Here is a 20,625-nt window from a genome sequence, read left to right as displayed (position 1 = left end):
AAATGGAAATGTACAGTTATAAGATTCTTAGATTAAATTCAAAGGTGTAATATGAATTCAATGTAGATGAATCCCTAAAACAACCAGTAAAAATTAAAACCAAAAGGAGATTAAATGAAATACTAAAAAAAGACTTGAGTAATCCAAAATTAGGCAGAAAGAAAAGACAAACACATCAAATAAACAGAATACAAATAATAAGACAGCAGACTTAAAACTGTCCCTATCAATAATTACATTAAATGTAATTGGACAAAACCCTCAATTAAGAGGGATAATATTCAAGACTGGTTAAAAAGGAACACCTAATTATATGCCATTTATAACAGACACACTTTAAGTACAAAGGCCAGATAGGTCAGAAATAACAGAATTTATACATATATATGTATATATGTATGCATGTAATTGTATATATTATATATATATGTAATGCAGTAATGCACATACGTATATGTTATATGTATTTTATGTGTATGTGTATATATATGCATATATATATACACACACACCAATCATAAAAAACAGTTGTGGCTACATAACTATCAGATAAAGTAGACTTCAAGACAAGGGGTATCCCTAGAAATAAGGAGGGGTATTTTATAATGGTCAAAGAGTCAATTCAGCACAAACACATTAAGAGTTCTAAATGTGTATGCACTCGATTATGAAACCTCAAACTAAATGAAGCAAAAATTTACAGAACTAAAGAGAGAAACAGATCCACAATCATAGTTGAAGATTTTTAGCACCCTCTGCTCAATAACTGGGAGAACAAGTAGACAAAAAAAAAATGATAAGGATATAGAACATTTTAATACATTTATTTGAGCAATAAAAAACATAATAATTAACTAGTATATATGTCCTTTTCTCTTTTTTTAAAGATTTTATTTATTTATTTGAGAAAGAGAGATCAGGAGCAGGGGCTGGGGAGGCAGAGGGAGAGGGACAAGCAGACTCCCCATGGAGCAGGGAGCATGAATGACACGGGGTCGATCTCAGGATCCCGAGATCATGACCTGAACCAAAGGCAGATGCTTAACTGACTGAGCCACCCAGGTGCCGCTATATGTCCTTTTCTAAATAAACTGTGCATTCTATATCCCTGTGACATGGAAACAGAAGCCGAAGCTTTTCTGGTTCTGGGAATAAAATGATCCGAAACACTTGAAGTGCTTAGAACAGTACATGATAAAATACAGAGGAATCCTGAACACCAAAGTACCCTTTTTGAATGATTCTTAGGAATTCCACTCTTTTTGGTTTAAGTCCTAGGAAACCGCAGGACATTAATACTGGTGTAAGCTCTTATATTCACGTATTTCTCAGCTTTTGGCTCCAGTACAGGTATTAAGTACCTACTAGCACCTTTCAGCTAGTAATTCAAGTGAAATATTAAATCAAACCAAATACCAAATATCAATAAAATCAATTAACAAAACTCAGATGGTGTGTTGCTTTCCAAGATACCGAAGCTGATGGGTATCTTCCTTCACAATTTATTTTTTAAAGACTTTGGAAATAAATCTCTTAGCAGAAAATATTGCTGTAACATCTGCTATAATTTCACTTAGAGAGATACCATCTCTTGGTCTTCATGCCCCTTTTTTGTATAGACAAAAAAGAGACTGCATCCCCTCTTCTCTAATTTCCCAACCCATACTGTACAAAGTTCAAACCCAAAGCAAAAAGCTAGGTTCTGGACTTCACCAATAGCAGGCATCACCTGGGGCTCCTCCCTGAGAAATAAATAAGTCTAAGGTGAGGTCCTGAAATCTTTATTTTAAATATGTGTCTCTGGTGATTCTTACAGAAAAACCTTCAGGTTTTCACAAAGGTGCAAATAGACACTCAGCCCCACATCACTGGCCATAGGACCTTAGCAAGTCAATGAATCCCCCTCAACTAGTCTCTCATCTATGAAATGGAGACACATCCTCCTTTTAGGAGTAGAGTAAGGCAAACAGTACAATGCCTCAAACCTAACAGGTGCTCAAATTCTTTGTTGAAGGAATGAATGGGAAAATATGCCTGACAGGCAAGGTGACCAGGTGTCCAAGCTGCATGGTTCAAAAGCGCAGACTTAGACGCTGAAGTCCGAACACCACTACCCGCCACACTAGGTCTCTGTATTCCTGGAATCGCCGCACTGAAATATGTCGGCTTACACTGCAAAACGAAATTGTTCGGAGCATCCCAGACAGGCCATGCCGTATCATGCCTCAGTCCCTTGACTGGGTCTGTCCCATCTGGCTGAAATCTCCCTCTTTAATTTCTCCCCCAACCCCCACCCCAGCCCATCCTGGGCTAACATTTCCCTTTCCTTAGGCAGGTAGATGTGACTCAGCTTGGATCTGACCTTCCTCAGGAAAACTTCCCTGGGCTACTCCCTCCCCTCCCTTTCAGGCTAGCACATTCTGATCACCGCACCATCTCTTCTGGGCTCCTTGAGGCAAAGAGCATTGCAGGTGTTTGCCTGGAGAACTTCGGTGCAAAGCCGCACCTCAGGAAAATTTTGGTACGTATGTGGAGTTGGGTAGAGAGCCAGTATTAGACGTTGTGAAAAATCATTCTCTGGTGCTTCCCTGGCCAAGAATTGGACCTAAAAACGAAATAGTTCAACCAGCAGTCGGAAAGGCCCCAGGTGGGAAGGAACTGAACTCCACCCCCCAACCAACAGCCAGCCTCAACTCACCAGCCACCTAGCTGAGCCCCCTCGGATGCAGCTTCTCTAGGCCCCATCCAGGCTCCAGGTGACCACAGCCTCCAGAGACACCCTGAATCCCCAGAGAAATGTCAAGATGGGACACTTAACATTTTTCAAGCCACTAAGTTTTGGGGTCACTTCTTACGTAAGAGGTAAGACAGATTTTACTTCAACTCTTAGCTTCCTTTTTGCTCAGTATAATCATTTATCTAAAAGTATCTATTTCGGATAAAAAAAAATCATCAAAGAGCCATAGAGAATACACGCTCTAGTTCCCTCTGGCCACCCTCACCAAAGAGACATCAGATTTCTCAGATTCTAAAATTGTTTAAAAGATACCCTAGTTTCTGTTTTGTGAGGTATTCAGATTAAATGGGTCAACTATATAATTAAACTGTAAAAATAGAATGAGTTGAACGATATAGTAAGTAATAGCTCAATATTCTTTGAGTTAAATTTGTTTCCAAATAGGACTTATTTTAATTATAGAATACACATTTCATTAGACGTTACTTTAAACTCTTGGAACTTTTTAAAATTATGTTTCAGTTCACTGAAGCCATTTTTACTTAAGGACCTAAGACTAAATTTAGAAATCACCTTTGCTATATTTATTCCTCCAAATTTAATCCATTTAATAATATCTACATCAATTTCTGTTGAAATAAAAATTGTTCCAAGAGGGTAAATATTATGTACTCTAAAACAAAAAAAAAAAAAAGAGCTTAGCTACCTCAAAGAACATCAAACGCTTCAGCTAAAAACCCAAAAACTCCCAAGGAAAAAAGAATATCATTTCATAAAAACGTTTTTTAAACCTGAGGAAGTAAGTACATTTTCATGGCCCAAAGTTTTGATGTTAACAAAAACATCTTAGAATGACTACATTTAAAAAATATCTTACAAAAGCTGAACATGCTCCAAAAACAGATTTCTATTATTTTTTTTATTTTAAAATAAAACAGTTTCATCATAGTCTTGCTTCCAAATATCCAAAAATGTTTAAAAAATGGTACCCCAAAAACCAAACCATAACTCAACTGATACTTTAAACACGAATATCCACACAGACTACAAAGACAAGTGCAAAATGGTTACAGAAAAACAGACTTACACGTGGCTTATTAAGCGGAAGTGTTCTATTAACAATTTTGACTTTGTTTCAGATTCTTGCTGAGAAGTTAAAGCCTATGACACAAGGCAGATCTTCTCTGGGAACATGTCTGTAACCCTTTCTGCCCTCCCCAGCATTTTCCCACAACAAATCCACATTCAAATACCCCCCATCTCCTCCCCTCCTGCCCAGGCTCCTGCCAAGTTTACTGTGTCTGGGGGCTTGCAATATAGCACCATGCACCCCTAAAATGAGGACTTCACCCAGCTCAGCAGTTGCACAGCCACAGGGAACCTGTTAGCAATGCAAATTCTCAGGTCCCCCCTTGACTTGTGAATTAGAAACTCTGGGAACCGACTGGCAATTTGTGTTTCTCTCTCCAGGTGACTCTGCTGTGTTGGAGTCTGGGGGCTCCCAAAGCCACCTGGGCAGCACCGTCACACGTCACCTCCACAGTGCCCCCAAATTCCTACTTGGGGTAGGGCCCCAGGGCGCTGCAGAATCCCAGACGTTCTTATTGGGTTGACGATGTGGACCACTGCAGTAGGCAAACTTGAAGGAAGACTTCGAGGAAGAACTGGTATGTATTTTGCCAAGTCAGCCCCGAGAGTTCCTGTTTTGCTTGGACGTTTGCCAAGCCAGCAAGAACGGAAGGCAAATGCATAACTCTGCACTTGTGGAGGCCAGGATCTGGGATGCACAGAAAACCCCGTTCCCAGGAGGCACGTGTCCCAGTCTCATTTCCAGCGAGGTAACAAACGCCCCCAAATGGAAGGCCGGCCACCTCGCTCCTCTCCTACTCTGCTTTACAAGCATTTATCAGTTTATTTCGGTGTTAAAGAGAGACATGACCTTATTTTCCAATACTGTGTCCCTGAGAGAGTGCCCTGAATAGATTCCGTTAAGTCTACCGTGGAGCCGACTCAGCTTCTAACGCATGATGAAATGAACACAAAATGAGAAGTCAGAAAGATCCTGCTAGAAATGGCAACAGCCATGTGGGTTGAGGTGAAGCTGGTATGTGTCAGGATAAAAACAATCTTGGTCTCAGCACAGGGGACAGAAAGCCAACTGTCCAGGCCCCCTCTGGACACCCCCTTCCCCATCCCAACAATAGAGGGTCCATTTTAAATGGCAGCCCATTCTGGTCTGGGTCACCTCTGACCTTCATTAAGTTGAAATCTGCCTTCATATCACTTTCCCTCATGGATCTTGGCCGGGTAATCTGCAAAGCATACAATTCACTAATTCTTCCACCCTACGAAGACCATTCTAGTATTGTCAACTACTATTTACCGAGCCCAGACATATGCCAGGCCAAGGCAGCTGTCTTGGACAGGATAATAGTCCATCTCCACATGAGCCCCTAGCGTGTGACTGAGGACGGCCATTGGGCACATCCTAAAACCTCTCCCCTCAGACTCTTGCACTGGCCTTGGCATTTCTTGCTGCTATATTCCATCCTTGATACATATAAGTAAAGATTCTGGAACATCAGATATTTGCCTTCATTTGCAGTACTGGGAGAAATCTTCGTTAAGTAAAGCCCGGCCAGTCTCAGTTTCAGAAAGCACACCATCTAATTCCAAAACAGTCTCTTAGGATGGGGAGATGCTCTAGGAAAACCCAACAGAGGGTCATCAATGATCCCTCTCAGGCCTGGGGGAAAAGTAGGGCTGGCAGAAAGACATCCCAGGGGACAGTGAAATGCAGGACCTCTCTGGAAGCAGCTCCTGGGAGGGAGGCACCTGCCAGAGAAGACAAATGTGGGAATGTTCACTCCATCCTGCCATTTCAGGGCAATGAGATGCACCACCAGGGATGACCAGGCTGGGGAGGGCAGTGGGAACCCCTCTTTCTGCCACAGCTGAGGCTGTATGCAGCTCTGGCTCACTGAGTCCAGGCACTAAACCAGCTTTTCCACTCCCCGACGACTTGAAGATTCCATGTCACCTCCTGGCACCTATTAGTAAGGTGGGACCACAGTAATACCAACACTGCAGTGTTGTTCCAAGAAAGAAATGAGGTAACCTTGGGTAACCTCCAGCAGCCCCCTCAGGCACAGGAACCCAAAGAGGTATGCCTGCCTTACACGGTCACCACCAAGCCCTCCCAGAGAATGTGCTGTTCATGGCCCAGAAACATCACCAGATCCCCCTTTGAGATTTTCTACCCTTTGAGATTTTCTACACAGGAGATCATTAAGTTGTAAGAATTTTTCTGCCACAGGGCTCAACAGAACTTGTGATTTGATATGGAAAAAAAAAGTGACCTCTAAATATTTTTTTCATCTACAAAAAATAAATAATTAAAAAGCTGACTGCCACGATTTAAATATTTAATAGGAAAGTTTCAAGAACGTCAAATATACAACTCATACCTTCCCAATATAGTTTATATAACCAACTTACAGACCAAAAATTACATTAAGAAAGCCTCTAGTTTTACTTTAAACCTGCCTTCTTTCACAAAAAGATGTGAGATACCTTGAAGCAAAAAATAAAATCAGAGGAAAACAGACCTAGAGAAAATTAAACACAGAAACAGGTCAAGATAGAGAAGAAACTAGTCATGATTTCCAGCTTAACTGCTACAGTTGAGCTTCAATTTTGCTTTCACTTTATTGTTTATGATTAAATTATTTGCATGTCTCTGACAAATTTTTAAGTGTGTAAAGTGTAGAGCACACTGGATGGTAGCAATGCAAGAGGTACTTACTGACATCTCCACCAAAATACAGGAAGAGATGTTGTGTGGCCGCCTCTGCAATCTCCTTCAACCAAAGCAGAGTACGGGATGGGTGAGAGGGCTAGTTGGTCAGGAGGACGATTCCAGAAGAGTCTAAAATAACGCCTTGCCACCTAAATGTTACCTAGAGCCACCTACTTGAAGACCAAAGTCGAAAAAACCAAAGCAGGGGATGGGCTAAGTAAAATCTTGAAAAAGTCATTCACAATTCACAATAAATAAGCCTCTTAGATTGTTAAGAGCTCAGTAGATTCATAGTTCTCAACAGAAGTTCCAAACACCTGACCAGAATGCAGAATTATCCTCTTCTGTATGAATGCAGCCATAAAGGTATCTAGGGGGCAAAGCCAGAACGTTCTTTGAGAAATAGTAGTTTGTAGGACCCACTCCAGTACATGGGTCCAGTAAACCCCCAAAAGTATACCGTCAAGGTGATTTTGTTCTGGAAATGTTTCAGAGTAGGTATTACCAAGCTTTCTACCACAGCCACAGAAAAAAATCTCACATATTTACAGGAAGAATCTAAATAAGTCAAACTCACAGAAGCAGAGAGTAGAATGCTGGTTGCCAGGGAGTAGGGGGTTGAGAAATGGGGACATGTTGGTCAAAGAGAACAAACTTAAAAAAAAAAAAAGAGAGAGAACTAATTTTCAGTTATAAGATGAATAAGTTCTGGAGACTTATGTACAACGTGACGACTGTAACTAATAATACCCTATTCTACTTGAAATTTGCTAAGAGCGTAGATCTTCAATGTTCTCACCACATGTGTGCACATGCACACACACACACACACACACACACACAGTAACTTCGTGAGATAGTGGACGTGTTAATTAATTTGACTGTGGTCCCTATTTCACAATGCATACATACACCAAGACATCACACTGTATATCTTAAACATAAATGACTTTTATTTGTCAATTATACTTCAATAAAGCTGGAAAAAATATAAATAAAACCAATTAAGACAAAAACCCTCTCATAAATTAATTCATTATGTATTGAGTTGTTAGATATGAACCATTAAAGATAATGATTTTGTTTCAGACCAATTAATACTAAGCCATTCTTTGTGGCAGCAGAGCTGAGGTGAGAGTCTCTGCATTGCTGGGCAGTCAACACACCAATGTGTGATCACACGGTTTTATTGGGGGTTTTCTTTCCCATCAGATGAAATTTTGGAGTTAGGGACAATATATTATTGACCTTTATTCTCAGCACCCAACGTAGTGCCTGACACATACGAACTAAACAAATGTGTGCAGTGAATGCACTCCAGACCAGGTGGCAGAACATGGCTGGTGAGACGTACCTTCCTACGGAAGCCTGAAATCTGGTCCAACTTGACCTCTTCACAAATGACCTTAGTTTATGTTCCCTCATGTGACTAAGATGGAACAAGCTCTATGGGAAGCCGGAGAGCATCCCCAGCCTGTTTCTGACACAACAATCAATACGAGCTACTCTGAGAACCGAGTTCAACCAGCTACAGACACAGCCACACAATCGACCACAACTCTATGTACTCTAAATTGTTCTTGAGCTTATCAGAGGACATGTTCCAAGTGTTTCACAGAAACCCAAATGGAAATCTACAGAAGCATTCTGACCTTCGAGGCTAGAAACCTGATTGGGGAAAAAAAAAAATGAGGTTAGCTTGGCATGATTTGTTCCTAGTGAACTGTTCTTGCTTTTAGTTATTACTACTTCCTTTGCTACAAGCACACAACCATCTGCTTAACACTATGTTTTAGAATGCTGCCAAGGATAGGGAGTAAAATAATAGAATTGTAGAGTCTAGAACAGCATCCTCCCATGGAAATACAATGCAAGCTGCAAAGGTGAACCATAGGTTATTTCGAACCCTCTTATAGGTATATTAAAAATTAAAAAGAAAAAGATGAAGTCATTTTTGACAATATATTTTATCCAACCCAATCAATCCAAAATATCCAAAAAATATTAATGAGTTATTTTACATTCTGTTTTCAAGCTAAATCTGCAAAGTCTGGTACTTTACACCTACAGGATATCTCAATCCATGCTAGCCACACAGCCAGTGCTCAGTAGCCATGTGTGGCCAGTGGCCCCCATACTGGACAGGCAGGTCTAGGATCTTGTCACTTTCTGAAAAATCAGGGCATTTGACTTGATTCCGGCACTTCCGTCTTCTCCATGATCTCTCAGGATATTATCAATAGTGGTGCCTTGATCCCAGCTGCAAACTCCTTCAGCATCTGAGAGATCATTCACTTCAATCTTGAAATGCAAACTACTTACATAGCAGAGTGGCTTAAGACTGACGCAGATATTCACAAGAAGCTGCTGGTTTAAATATGATTTATGTCCTCTATCAAGTCATACAATAGTCATAAGGCAGAGATATACTTTTATGCCCTTGCATTCAAGTTATTTAAATATCATAAAAGACATGATTGTTTCTTCTGTTCTTCCTTTTTTTAAGATTTTATTTATTTATTTATTTATTTATTTGAGAGAAAGAGAGAGAGGGAGACGACAGGCAGGGAGGAGCAAAGGGAGAGGGACAAGCAGCCTCCATACTGAGCACGGGGCTCGATCCTACAACCCTGAGATCAAGACCCGAGCTGAAATCAAGAGTCAGATGCTCAACTGACTGAGGCACTCAGGTGCCCCCTCTTCTGCTCTTTTTTATTCAGACCATTTATGATCAAGGAAAATAATTAGAGAGGAAGCATGATAGACACCGCTTTAGGGTGACCAGGATTGCACAAAGCACAGCGGAGGTGAACGGGCACTCTGGACAGAATGAACAGCAGGTGCACTGCAGGGAGACGCCCAAGGGAAGGGGCTGGAGGGACACGGAAGCCACACCGGGAAGAATAGGAATGGTATATTTTGGGGTTTGTTTGTTTGTTTTTTAAAGATTTTTGTTCATTTATTTGACAGAGAAAGAGCACAAGCAGGGGGAGTAGCAGGCAGAAGGAGAGGGAAAAGCAGGCTCCTCGCTGAGCAGGGAGCCTGATGCGGGGCTTGATCCCAAGACCCTGGGATCATGACCTGAGCCGAAGGCAGCCACCTAACTGACTGAGCCACCCAAGCACCCCTGGAATGGAATCTTAATAAGACTTTGTTTTGAGTATGTGGTCTGGGCTTGGGGCAGGCAAGCAATGTGACAGACCGATACCTCAGCTAATTTTGGCGAGACTACCAGGGAGGCAGGAAGGAGAAGAAGGTTCAGGGCAGGGCTATCAGCCAGAAAGGAGAAGATGGCCCAGGACTGAACTAAGATGGAAGGTGCACCAAGGAGGCAGAGAGCGGCAGGCAGGGGAGATATTTCAGAGTCAGGGAGAGAGGGAAATAGAGAGGACGTCAAAGTGGACCAGGGTCCTGACTTCAATATCAAGATGCTGCACGTCAGCTGTAAAGACCCGTCAATCTGAAGGGCTCTCCCCTTCATGGGGTGCATTCCCAACGTCAACATCAGCTCAGCTGCAGGGGGAAGAATTCACCCCTTTCCAAATGCTTTTCATGATTCTTATCATGTCATTTCACTAGACCACAAAGCATCAATGAATCGATTAAAAATCTATGAGCACAGACAAAAGTTGTCTTGCTTACCAGTATGTTTGCTATTTTAGGTTTGAGGAATTTATCCTCTTATTGGTAGAAGGAAACTTCTTATAGGAGTTTTACATCAAAATGCAAGGAAAAAAAATACCTGCTGACATCATATTCCTTTTATGTAACTTTCTGTTCCACGAGGGGACAGGGGAGCCAAAACGTGACAGAAAAAAAGAAAAAGTGACAAAGCTTTATTTTTCCCTAAAAATGAAGAGATGAATCTTTGCTTCACTGATGTTGTATCCTCCGCATCAAAGGAGCCATCACCGAGATGCACGTGACCCCATTCACAAGGCACACCGACAATTTCAACAAGAGCAACAGGACACTTCAGAGGATGGATGAGGTCAGAACGCCTGAGGTCACTTCCATTCTTCTACTACAGGCAGTGACATGGCATTAGGACTAGAGAAGTCTACGCATCAACTTGACCGGGACACAAGGTGCCCAGATACACGGCTGAACGAGTACGTGTCTGTAGGGATGTTTCTGGATGAGACTGACACGTGAATGGATAGCCTGAGTAAAGCTGACCGCCCTCCCCCACAATGTGGGTGGGCCTCATCTAGTTTGTCGAAGGCCTGAATACAACAAAGAGGGAGAAGGGAGAATCTGATCTCTGTCTGACTTCGTGAGCTGAGACATCTGTCTTCCCCACCCCTCACTCTGGAATTTACACCATGGGCTCCCCTGGGTCTTCAGCCTGCAGATGACGGATTTGGGACTTCCCAGCCTCCATAACCTCACCAGCCACTTCCTTGTAATAAATCTCCTTTAAAACGAGATGGAGATAGAGACAGAGACAGAAATCTATTGGTTCTGTTTCTCTGGAGAACCCTGACCAACACGAGGTATCTAAGACTGACACATACTACCTGGTCATATAAAAAAGTCCAAATTAAAATGAGGATATTTAAGTATTTAAGACACAAAATGTCGGGGCGCCTGGGTGGCACAGCGGTTAAGCGTCTGCCTTTGGCTCAGGGCGTGATCCCGGCGTTCTGGGATCGAGCCCCACATCAGGCTCCTCCACTATGAGCCTGCTTCTTCCTCTCCCACTCCCCCTGCTTGTGTTCCCTCTCTCGCTGGCTGTCTCTATCTCTGTCGAATAAATAAATAAAATCTTTAAAAAAAAAAAAGACACAAAATGTCTGATTATTTCTTAGTATCCTGAATGAAAAGGTCTTGGTGATGCAGTCTCTTTATCATTAACTCACAGTATCTAAACACCTTTTGGGAAAGGTCCGAAGGGCAGACAGAGCTTTTCAACAGCTGAATGCCTCACACTGAAATTACTCGAAAAGGCATGTGGAAATAGCAGTGGGGATTAAGAACTAAAGCAGTTCAGTTCTGTGCTGGTGAATTCTGAGAGGAAAAAAAATACCTGGAGGAGAAATCAGATAAGCAAAATAGGCCACATGAGCCAGAATGTGTGCCACTGGGGAGCCGGGAGAGCCACTTCTAACTGGGAAACATGGCCACTGCGAAGTTCGTATTGACAACTGGACCTCTACACACACACACGCACACACACACGCACACACATACACAGATAGAACCTTATTTCAACTTTCCACAAAATGTAGATTTATATGACTATAATCCTCTCCCTCTACAAGAGCTATAAGTATAAATTCCCCAGGGGGAACTAGAAAAAAAGAAAATCTTCATTAGGTTAAATAACTAAGTTGTTAGCCTGTCTATCCCCTCGGAGATGGTGGCCACTTTGACCAAAACATTATAAAAAGGTTTATATGGTTACAGATTCGTGCTGCAGGTTAGAACAAAGCCCGCAGAAGCTATGAAGACCATCCCTGACCAGTCACATTCAGAACCAACACAAAGATTTCTCTTCTTCTTTCATGGTCACTAAACAAGAACAAAATGTCTTGGGAAGAACAACATCTGAGTCTTAAAAATCACAACATTCCAATTAATGATCATTTGAATGAGCACAGGCCAGGGACAGATTAAAAGGATTTTTTAAATCCCCAACTCATAGTCAAGAGTACAATGAGCCTTCCATTTCACCTTGTTCTAGACACAGAAGTGCTGTCAGGATTCAATGGTATCTCTCAACACTTTTGGGTTCTGTTTCCGTCTGTTCCTGACCAACTGTGGAAGGGATGGCCCCATGGTAGCCAGGGAAAGAAAGATGACAAATAGTTTGCACGTGTAAGTGAATAAATACAAGCATACACCTATGATTGTGGAGTGTGTCAACATAAGCATTTGAAAATAAGTTCTTGTAAAAAACAAAAAAAAACAAGAAAAAGAGAAAGAAAATATAAAAAAAAAAAAAAAAGAAGAAGAAGAAAAAAGAAGTCCTTGCATTTTATTCACTAAACTTCACCCAAGGACCACAGTCAACAAGCGAGCACCGTGAAAGCTTATTTCTAAAGTGGGTATGATTTCCTTTTTCGAAATACAAATAGCATCCAAATGCCCCGACCAGAGTCACTATAATGAGATGTGGCATCGTAAGTAACATGATCTGGCTCAGACACAGGGGCGAGAGCCCGCAGTCGAGACTGCTGTCCGTGCAGGTCTATCAGGCTGCCGGCTGCGGCCCCAACTTCATGGCCGGCTTCCGGAACAGCCAGGGCAGCCTGACAAGCACTGGTTGCTTTTTATAGTGGGTACATTTCTCTACCTTGTTTCCTCTTGTGGTTTTGATAGAAGGACAAGGTGCCTGAGAGCTGGCATCTCACATATCAGGGAGGCCTTGGATGACACTTGGCTTGAGGATGAAGCCAGTGATGCTCTTTGAAAGGCCAGGGCGAACCCACGAGCGTGTCCTACCCCAAGAAATCCCTCTCCTCTGACTCTCTGTCCCCAAAATACTCAACCAAGGACCACTCAAAACCTGTCCGAGGGACCTCAGGTATAGCCACCTCACTGGAAAGCCAGTCATCTCATAGCACAAACGCAAAGGTGAGAGCAGAGTTCTGCTTGAGTTCTGACCTTTTTGCTGCACCTTCAAGGTCCCACAGGCAAAGACCTCCTCACCAGCAGGTCACACCCGGACCCCACAGGGTAGGTATTTCAGAGGCCCCGCAAGGGGCCTGGCACGGTTCTAGGCAACGTGGATTGGGCAGCTGCCATGACAGCATCCCTTTCAGCCTGGAGAAGATACTTTGAACATGTAGAGAAATTACACGGTTCTAGATAGACGCGGGGGCTGTGAAGAAAATAAAGCAGGACGATGGGAAAGAGAGTGGCTGGAGAAAGGGCTACCTTAGGTCCCGGGGTCAGGGTAAGTCTCTGAAAAAGTGACTTTCACCCCTCGACCTATATGATGAGGACAGACAAGACAGATGGAACGGCCCTTGAGATCTGTAAGAGCACCCAGCCTCACTGGAGTGCTCCGCATTTCCCAAGCACCATCTTACCATCCCAGCAACCCTATGAAGCAGGTACGACAGGAAGGAGGTTATCCCCATTTTACATATCAGGAAACTGAGGTTCCAGAAGCCTCCATAACTCACTCAAGTTCACACAGAGCCAATCTTTGCCCCCAGACACACCTAAAAACTTTCTCTCAGCCTCTCTGTTACAGGCTGGCCTTCAAATGAGTGTTTGGCCTGGAATCCTCATGGCCCAAACCGAACCCCTCACCCTGGCCTCACTGCCCTGCTCCTGGTGTCAAAGAAATAAAGCTAGTAATTCCCCAGGGCTCTGCCACCCACTCTGAAGGTGTACATGGTGCCCCTGACTCCCCTCGAATCTGACAAATCTGGGCCGTCCCACTTTCCTTGATCTCTGACACCAGCGGCCTGTAGTGCATGTGGGGCAACAGCATCTGTGAATGCCTGCTCGACATATTTTGAAAATATCAGAAAGACTACAGACACTGGATGCAATTGTCTACACCAGCTTCCAATCCTGAGGGAGGGGATTCCACTACATAGGACCCCCAGATTCTTCCAAATAACAGGATTCAACTTCTATCACTGATACACAAACAGAAATAAAATACAAATTCAAGCCCTCTCAGCTCCAGCTCCAGAGTATACCATATTTCACTGATTCTAAGACACATCTATTTTCCCATTTTAATACCTGAAATCAGGAGTCATATCACAATGAGTGGTATGTCGCAGCTTAACCAGCGGTGTGTTTTCTTTCGTGGTGTTACGTACGATAATGATGCAGCTTAAGATCAATAGTGGGGTAGGTTAGGAGAAATTCAAAATTGTGCAAACATCGGGTCCCCTCCCCATTTCCTTTCTTTCCTTCTAGTCCAACTGGCTGGTCACCAGGACAGCTTTCTGTCTCCACATTTCTACTCTTTTCTGGCAATGCATTCTCCATAAGGAAGGCCATGTGAGCTGCCGAATCTGCACACTACAGCCTGGTCCTCCTTGTATCACACCCTCCAGCAGCTCCCACTACTTTAGAATAAACAGAAATCCACTCCCCCAACCCCCATAGTCTAGAAGGCCCTGCTGACCTGATTCCTCTGATGCTATCTCCTGTTCTGCCTGCCTCAGGACCTTTGCATAAGCTGTCCTCTCTGCCCAGAGACCTTGCAGAGGTTGCCTCTTTTTTTTTCCCACTTAAGTCTCAGCTCACACATCCTCCAGAGCCCTCTCGGACCACCCAGCCTAGCTGGGAATGCCACCCTCATTCCTGACTGCACTAACTACTGCTTGAAACTAGCTTTTCATGGGGGCACCTGTGTGGCTCAGTTGGTTAAGTGTCTGTCTCTTGATTTCAGCTCAGATCATATCTCTGGATCCGGGATTGGCCCCATGTCAAGCTCTCTGCTCAGTGGGGAGTCTGCTTAAGGATTCTCTCTCTCCCTCTCCGTCTGCCCCTCACCTCTCGAGTGCACCCACATGCAGACACACGAGCACATTCTCTCTTTAAAATAAATAAATAATCTTTAAAAAAAACCCTAGCTTTTCATTTATTTGTTTATTTTATTAGCTTTTCCTCCACTTGATATACCATTAAGCCTCAAAGGAGCAAGAACCTTGTCTTTCTTGGGCACTGCTTATCCCTAGTACCTAGGCACACATTGAATCCTCTATAAATATCCATTTAACATAATAATCATAATGGAAGAAATTACTAAACTACATTCCTTCTCATAGTTACTTTCTTTTCATTAAGTTCCAGTCAATGAGACCAAAAAAAAAAATTGCTGGCAATGATTATTTTGAAGCATATCTGTGATTTCTCCTGAAAAAGACAAAAAAAAGAAAAGAAAACAAACTTCCAGTGGGGTTTTTGAGGAGCAAATGATTTGCCTGACAACATAACCACTCAAAAATTTCCCATATGCTTCTAAAGTGTATCTTTAAAAGCTTTATCTGGAACTGGACAATTTCAAAACCCATTGATCTTGCTCTGAGGTATAAAACACACCACAGAATTCTTATAATTTTTCTAGAAACCTGTCTGCCAAATGACATATTGTTTCCTTTTGCATAGTATTCACCTTTGAACTTCCCTCTAAAGTGTTTACAATTTTAAAATCCCAGCTTTTGCGCTAGTCCCAGTTTGAAATTGTTTAATCATCCACATGTTCACTATTTTTATCACCAAACACACTGGAAAGAGGAAGTAAATTGCTTATCTACTAACTACTAAAGTTTCAACAAAAAAAAAGCCAAAAAACCCAGTCTTATGCCTTTGAATGCTGTGTTCTTATGTGACTCTTCTTATGAGACTCAAAATGTTAAAAACATAAACATCACACACAGTCCCTTTTCACAAGCAGGAGGAAACCCAATGTGCCATAATAGGAATATGCATGATTTAAGGTCATTAATTTTGTACAAGAGATCATCTAGAAACAAACCCAGGCTTCAAAACAGAAGGAAAGTGTATTCTGCAAACATTTGGAAGCCTTGCCCATACCTTCCTTATCTGTAGTTAATTGTGTGGGTGATGACATCCATAAACAATGAAAAACTGTATTTCTCACTACTTTCTCCAAAATCTTCCATGCAAATGATCTCAACTTATCCTTTCAAACTTCAGAATCAATGCTACCTTTAGCTTCTTTGGTAAACATTTTGTGCAAAGTCTGTGTTCTCTTCTGAACAATTCTCCAATACTACTTTTTTGTATTTCTATAATGCTTTCAATACAAAAATGACCATTAAAAAATTAAACTCAGCTCTGGCTAAAGTGTAAAATTAAAAAAGTGAATACATTGAAAGGAGGTTTGATCCAGTGTTTCATTAATCATCATAACGTATTTAATTATTTGATGTAGTTAAGTGATGGAAATGAATGAAGCTCCTTTAACGCAAGGAAAGGAAAGCCAGTGGAGGTATACGGAAGGCTAGAACTCTCACCAGCTCACCTGAGCAAAAAAGCCAAAAACAGACCCAACACGACTTCATAATCTAAACCATTTGCACTGGCCTTTACATGGTTCAAAGAAATTAAACCTGCCAGCCTTCTCCTCAGTCCTTCTAAAATAAGCAATCTTTAGTAAGTATTGTGAAATCTCAGGAGGTTATCCCTGAACATTAAAATTAGCTTCATTTCTCCTGTTTTGGACTCCCAACGTTACCCAGGACATTCAAAGCATATTACTGAGCTATGAAGAAGAGATGTGTTGGTATCAAACCCCAAAAGAATGTACTGAGCACCTCCTGCATGTGCAAAACAGAGGCTATTCCACATGGTGTGGTGGAAAGATCGATCCATGGGTTCCAGAGGCACACAGGCCCGGGGTGAAAAGCACAGCGCTGCTACTTAGTAGCTACGTGACTCAGCCAGTCAGTCCATGTCACCCGAAGAGAGAAGATAACAACAACTATCCTGTATTGGAATAAAGAGAATCCACTGTCAACTGCCTAGGACGAGGCCAGTCCCCGAGCCAGCCCACAGAGATAACTCGGATTACAGTCCACAAAGTCCTTGTTCTGAGTCTTCTTATTCACTCCCTATCCTTGGTGCTGTACTAAATAGAATGAATATATTTTTTGGGGATGAGTCATGGCTTTGCAGAGCTTCAGAGTCTTCATCCTGAATATCAATGCTCATTGCATCATATTGGGACTCAGAAAAATGGTAAAAATCAGAATAAATGAGAAGCCGTTTTCTTAAAGTCATAATGCAACTGGGTTTCTTACCATTTGTTTCTCTTACAGGTTAAGTACTGAAAAAAAGTCCAGGTTAGTTGGAGATCCTCTAGGCTCTGATTGATCAATCTTAATCTATCACGGAAAAATAAGAGTAAAGAGTACAGTTAATTAAATAAGATTTTTACAAAGCAATGTTTGTCTTAACACCAGGAACACTAGGGTTTTCAGAAAGAAAAATCTAAAAGAGTCTAAAAAAGGTTGAAATAAAAAGGAGAGACTTTTTAAAAAGTTTATTCCTAAAAAGATTGTTAGATGGTATTTGTGTGGTAAGAGTGTATTTTGGGGGAGAGGGCAAGCAATGGGATTACTAAATTAACCCCTCCAATTCTGACCACCAGCGTTACCCACAGCGCCACCTACTGCTAGACTGTGCCTACAGCAGCTTTGGTACTGCAGGGCCCCAAGAGTTAGCCATGCCTCTGATTAGCTAAGTTAACTGTTTAAGAATGAAAGAGATATCATTTCAAAGTTAAAAGGGGGTGGGGGTGGGGGGGGAATCTCAAAATGAAAGTAAACCCCTGACAATCTTTTAAGATATCTAGCTAGCAAACACAATCATTTGGTTGCAGACACATGGCAAGTAAGTAGTTTCCATTTTTCGTTGTGTTAGCTAATTAGGCTGCTCTAAAGATTTGAAAGCACAAGTAGGAATTATAGGATCTGGTTGATGTATATACAATGTGCATGTTTATACTTCATTAACTTTTGACCCAGTGGGTGTTACCTCACTGTTGTGCCACCACAGTGGAATTTCAAGTAGGAATCAGAAGTATTATTGTCAACCTAGAGAACGAGGGGGTTCAGAATAGGGTCCAGAGCCCACATTTCCCCTATTGTCTAGGCTTCTTCTTAGACATTTAGGCCCTTAAGGATAATTAAGCCTCCTTATTATGAAATGTACCTGGATATGACGGCTCAGGACTGTGTTCTTGCCCTTACAGATCTGCTATACATTGTGCATAAGAATACACAGAACAGACTGTCAGTCATAAGCAAAACAACAACCCAACCTCAATTCTGATCTAAAATTAAACCACAGACTTAAAATAGACCATGATTTAAAAGGCTGCAATCTGAAAAACAAAACAACTGTTTTCCAAACAGAAAAACACATGGACTGAAAATAAAAATAAAAAATAAAACTAGGTGACACTTACCTAACACTGTGTTCCAGGCACAGCTCAAAGCACTTTACAGATTATCAAGCTGACAAAGCACGGCCATCTCCCTGTTCAATTAGTGACTTTACTGTTGTAAGATCTATAGTAGCACCATAAATACCATAGAATAAATCAATGGGATGTTATGGACAAAGAAGTCTGGCTTATCATTACCTCGCCCTTATGTTAAAATAACTATGCTTACTAGCTCATCTGAATGACCGGGGGTTGTGAGGTCACAAAATAAGTACAGGTTAGTACAGGTATTTTCCACGGAATGACTCCACATGTAAACTGGAGAGAAGATGCTACATGTGGGTCTTCAACACCAGCAGGGGAAATGAGGAAAATGAAAGTCATATTATCTATACTGCAAAAATGCGTATTCTACTCTCACATTCCCCTTCTCAAAAACAAATCAGTTTGTAGTCCTTACAATGCCAGCCATGCAGTGTTGTCACAGATGTGTGCCAGATTTTGCACAGGATATGACCGTGAGGAAAAACCCAGAGTTTGCCTGCATCTTAGGCAGCAAAGAAAGCCTGTTCATTTTTGTGGCTCGGTAAATCTGCATACAACCTGAAAGGGTTAAAAAGCCGGGCACCAGGTGCTTTCTTTCCACTTTCCCGAGGAACTGAAGCACATAGCAAAGTTATCTCTGCTACCCTCCCCACCAGCCTGCGCGGAGGGAGAACTGTCACTGCCATTTCCACCACGCAGCTCCTGCTCCAACAACAATCAAAGGGCACTAGGCTGGGCAGCAGGCACCGGCGGCTTCCCACCGCCTGCCCGCATTTTGCTGCCAAGTTATGAGCTCCGCTGGGTGACGGGGGCACGAGTGAGCCAAGGACAATTTAATCCTATTTCAAACCTGTGTGCTTTCAAAGAAAGTGGAGACGATCGAGACCATGGGTGGAACTGGAGGGGGTAACCAAAAACAAACTTCCAGAGCCTCTGAATCTGCATTTCTTGCAAGAATTCCCAGCCGGCGACTAGGAAATATTGATCCCTCCAGTAGTTAGCCCCCGAGACTGGAGACTACGCGAGGAAAGAGGTTGAGCGGAGTCCGGGTCCCTCGCCTACCCACTCCTCCAGCAGCAAGCGGCAGGCGCGCTTTCGGAGCCCGCCGCTCGCGCCCCGCAAGCCCGCCCCGCTCCGCAGCGCCCCTGCCCGGTCTCCACGCCCAGCCCGGACGCGCAGCCGACCGCCTCCTCTCGCGGCCCTCACAGCGGGCCGGGGGTCCGTCCGGGCCAGTGCGGCTCCCGGGCCGGGCTGGATGGACACCCAGGCCGGGCGCGGAGGCTCAGAGGCGGACCCGGCTCCGCTCCGGCCGCGCGCGGCTCGGGCATTGTCCGCGGTTGGGGCGCCGCGCGACCACCCGCGCGACCCCCGCCCCGGCCCCCGCCCCAGGCTTACCTCGGTCGCGCTCCCGGGCCCCGGGTGATGCGGCCCCCGCCGGGCGCCAAGCTCCCGGGGACGGCGGGGAGGAAGGTCGGGCCCCGCCAGGAAGGGGGTCCGGGCCGCCGGCGCCGCCGGAGGGCCGAGCGCGGGCCGCAGGGGCCGCCTAGTCCTCGCGCCGCCTCCGCGAGGTCACGGATAGAGAGCTGACCCGGTTAGCCAAGGGGGCTCGAGACACAAGGCAGTGGAGGGCCCGGCTGGCGGCGGCCGCGATGGTTCGGTCTGCACCGAGTGGGAGGGCTCAGGCGGGCTTCGCGGAGCGCGAGGGAGGGAACTTGGAGCGAGTTGCTGTGGCCCAGAGCGCGTGTCCTTGTGGAGTGTGCACGCCCCTATAGAGCGCCCCGCCCCGCCTCCGTCCCGCCCCCTCCTCACCCCCTCCCTGTTCCCGCCCTCTCCCACACCCCCACTTCCAGCCCTGCCACCTCCCTCAGCTCTATCCCCTCCCCCATTCCAAACCCGGTCCCACCTCCAAACCCCTCCCACAGGCCCACCCCCACTTCCACCTCCAAACCCCTCCCACACACCCACCCCCTCTCCCACCTTCAAACCCGTTCCACACACCCACCGCCGCTCCCGCCCCAGTGGGAAGAATCCACATAATCTCAACTGCCAGAAAGCCCCAGATCAGACCCCAGCGCACGGGGAACCTGAAGTCTGTTTTGTGAATGCGATAACCCCACCTGGTAGTCAACCCATCCAGATGATCTTCGAGCCTGA

At 43.9% G+C, this 20,625-nt stretch overlaps 1 protein-coding gene across 2 annotated transcripts in view; it reads right to left on the bottom strand.

Moving 5' to 3' along the window:
- FAM110B (family with sequence similarity 110 member B) overlaps positions 1-20,207 on the bottom strand; it is a 148,705-nt gene extending 128,498 nt beyond the window's left edge. For both annotated transcript variants that reach the window (XM_026516446.4, XM_026516445.4), the window contains exon 1: positions 19,867-20,207. The gene's annotated coding sequence lies outside the window, so the exon portion shown is untranslated. The remainder of the gene's footprint in view (positions 1-19,866) is intronic.
- Between the last annotated feature and the right edge of the window lie 418 nt (positions 20,208-20,625).

This window comes from Ursus arctos, unplaced genomic scaffold, assembly GCF_023065955.2.
Source record: "Ursus arctos isolate Adak ecotype North America unplaced genomic scaffold, UrsArc2.0 scaffold_6, whole genome shotgun sequence".
NCBI lineage: Eukaryota > Metazoa > Chordata > Mammalia > Carnivora > Ursidae > Ursus > Ursus arctos.
This window is presented reverse-complemented; position numbering and strand designations above follow the sequence as displayed.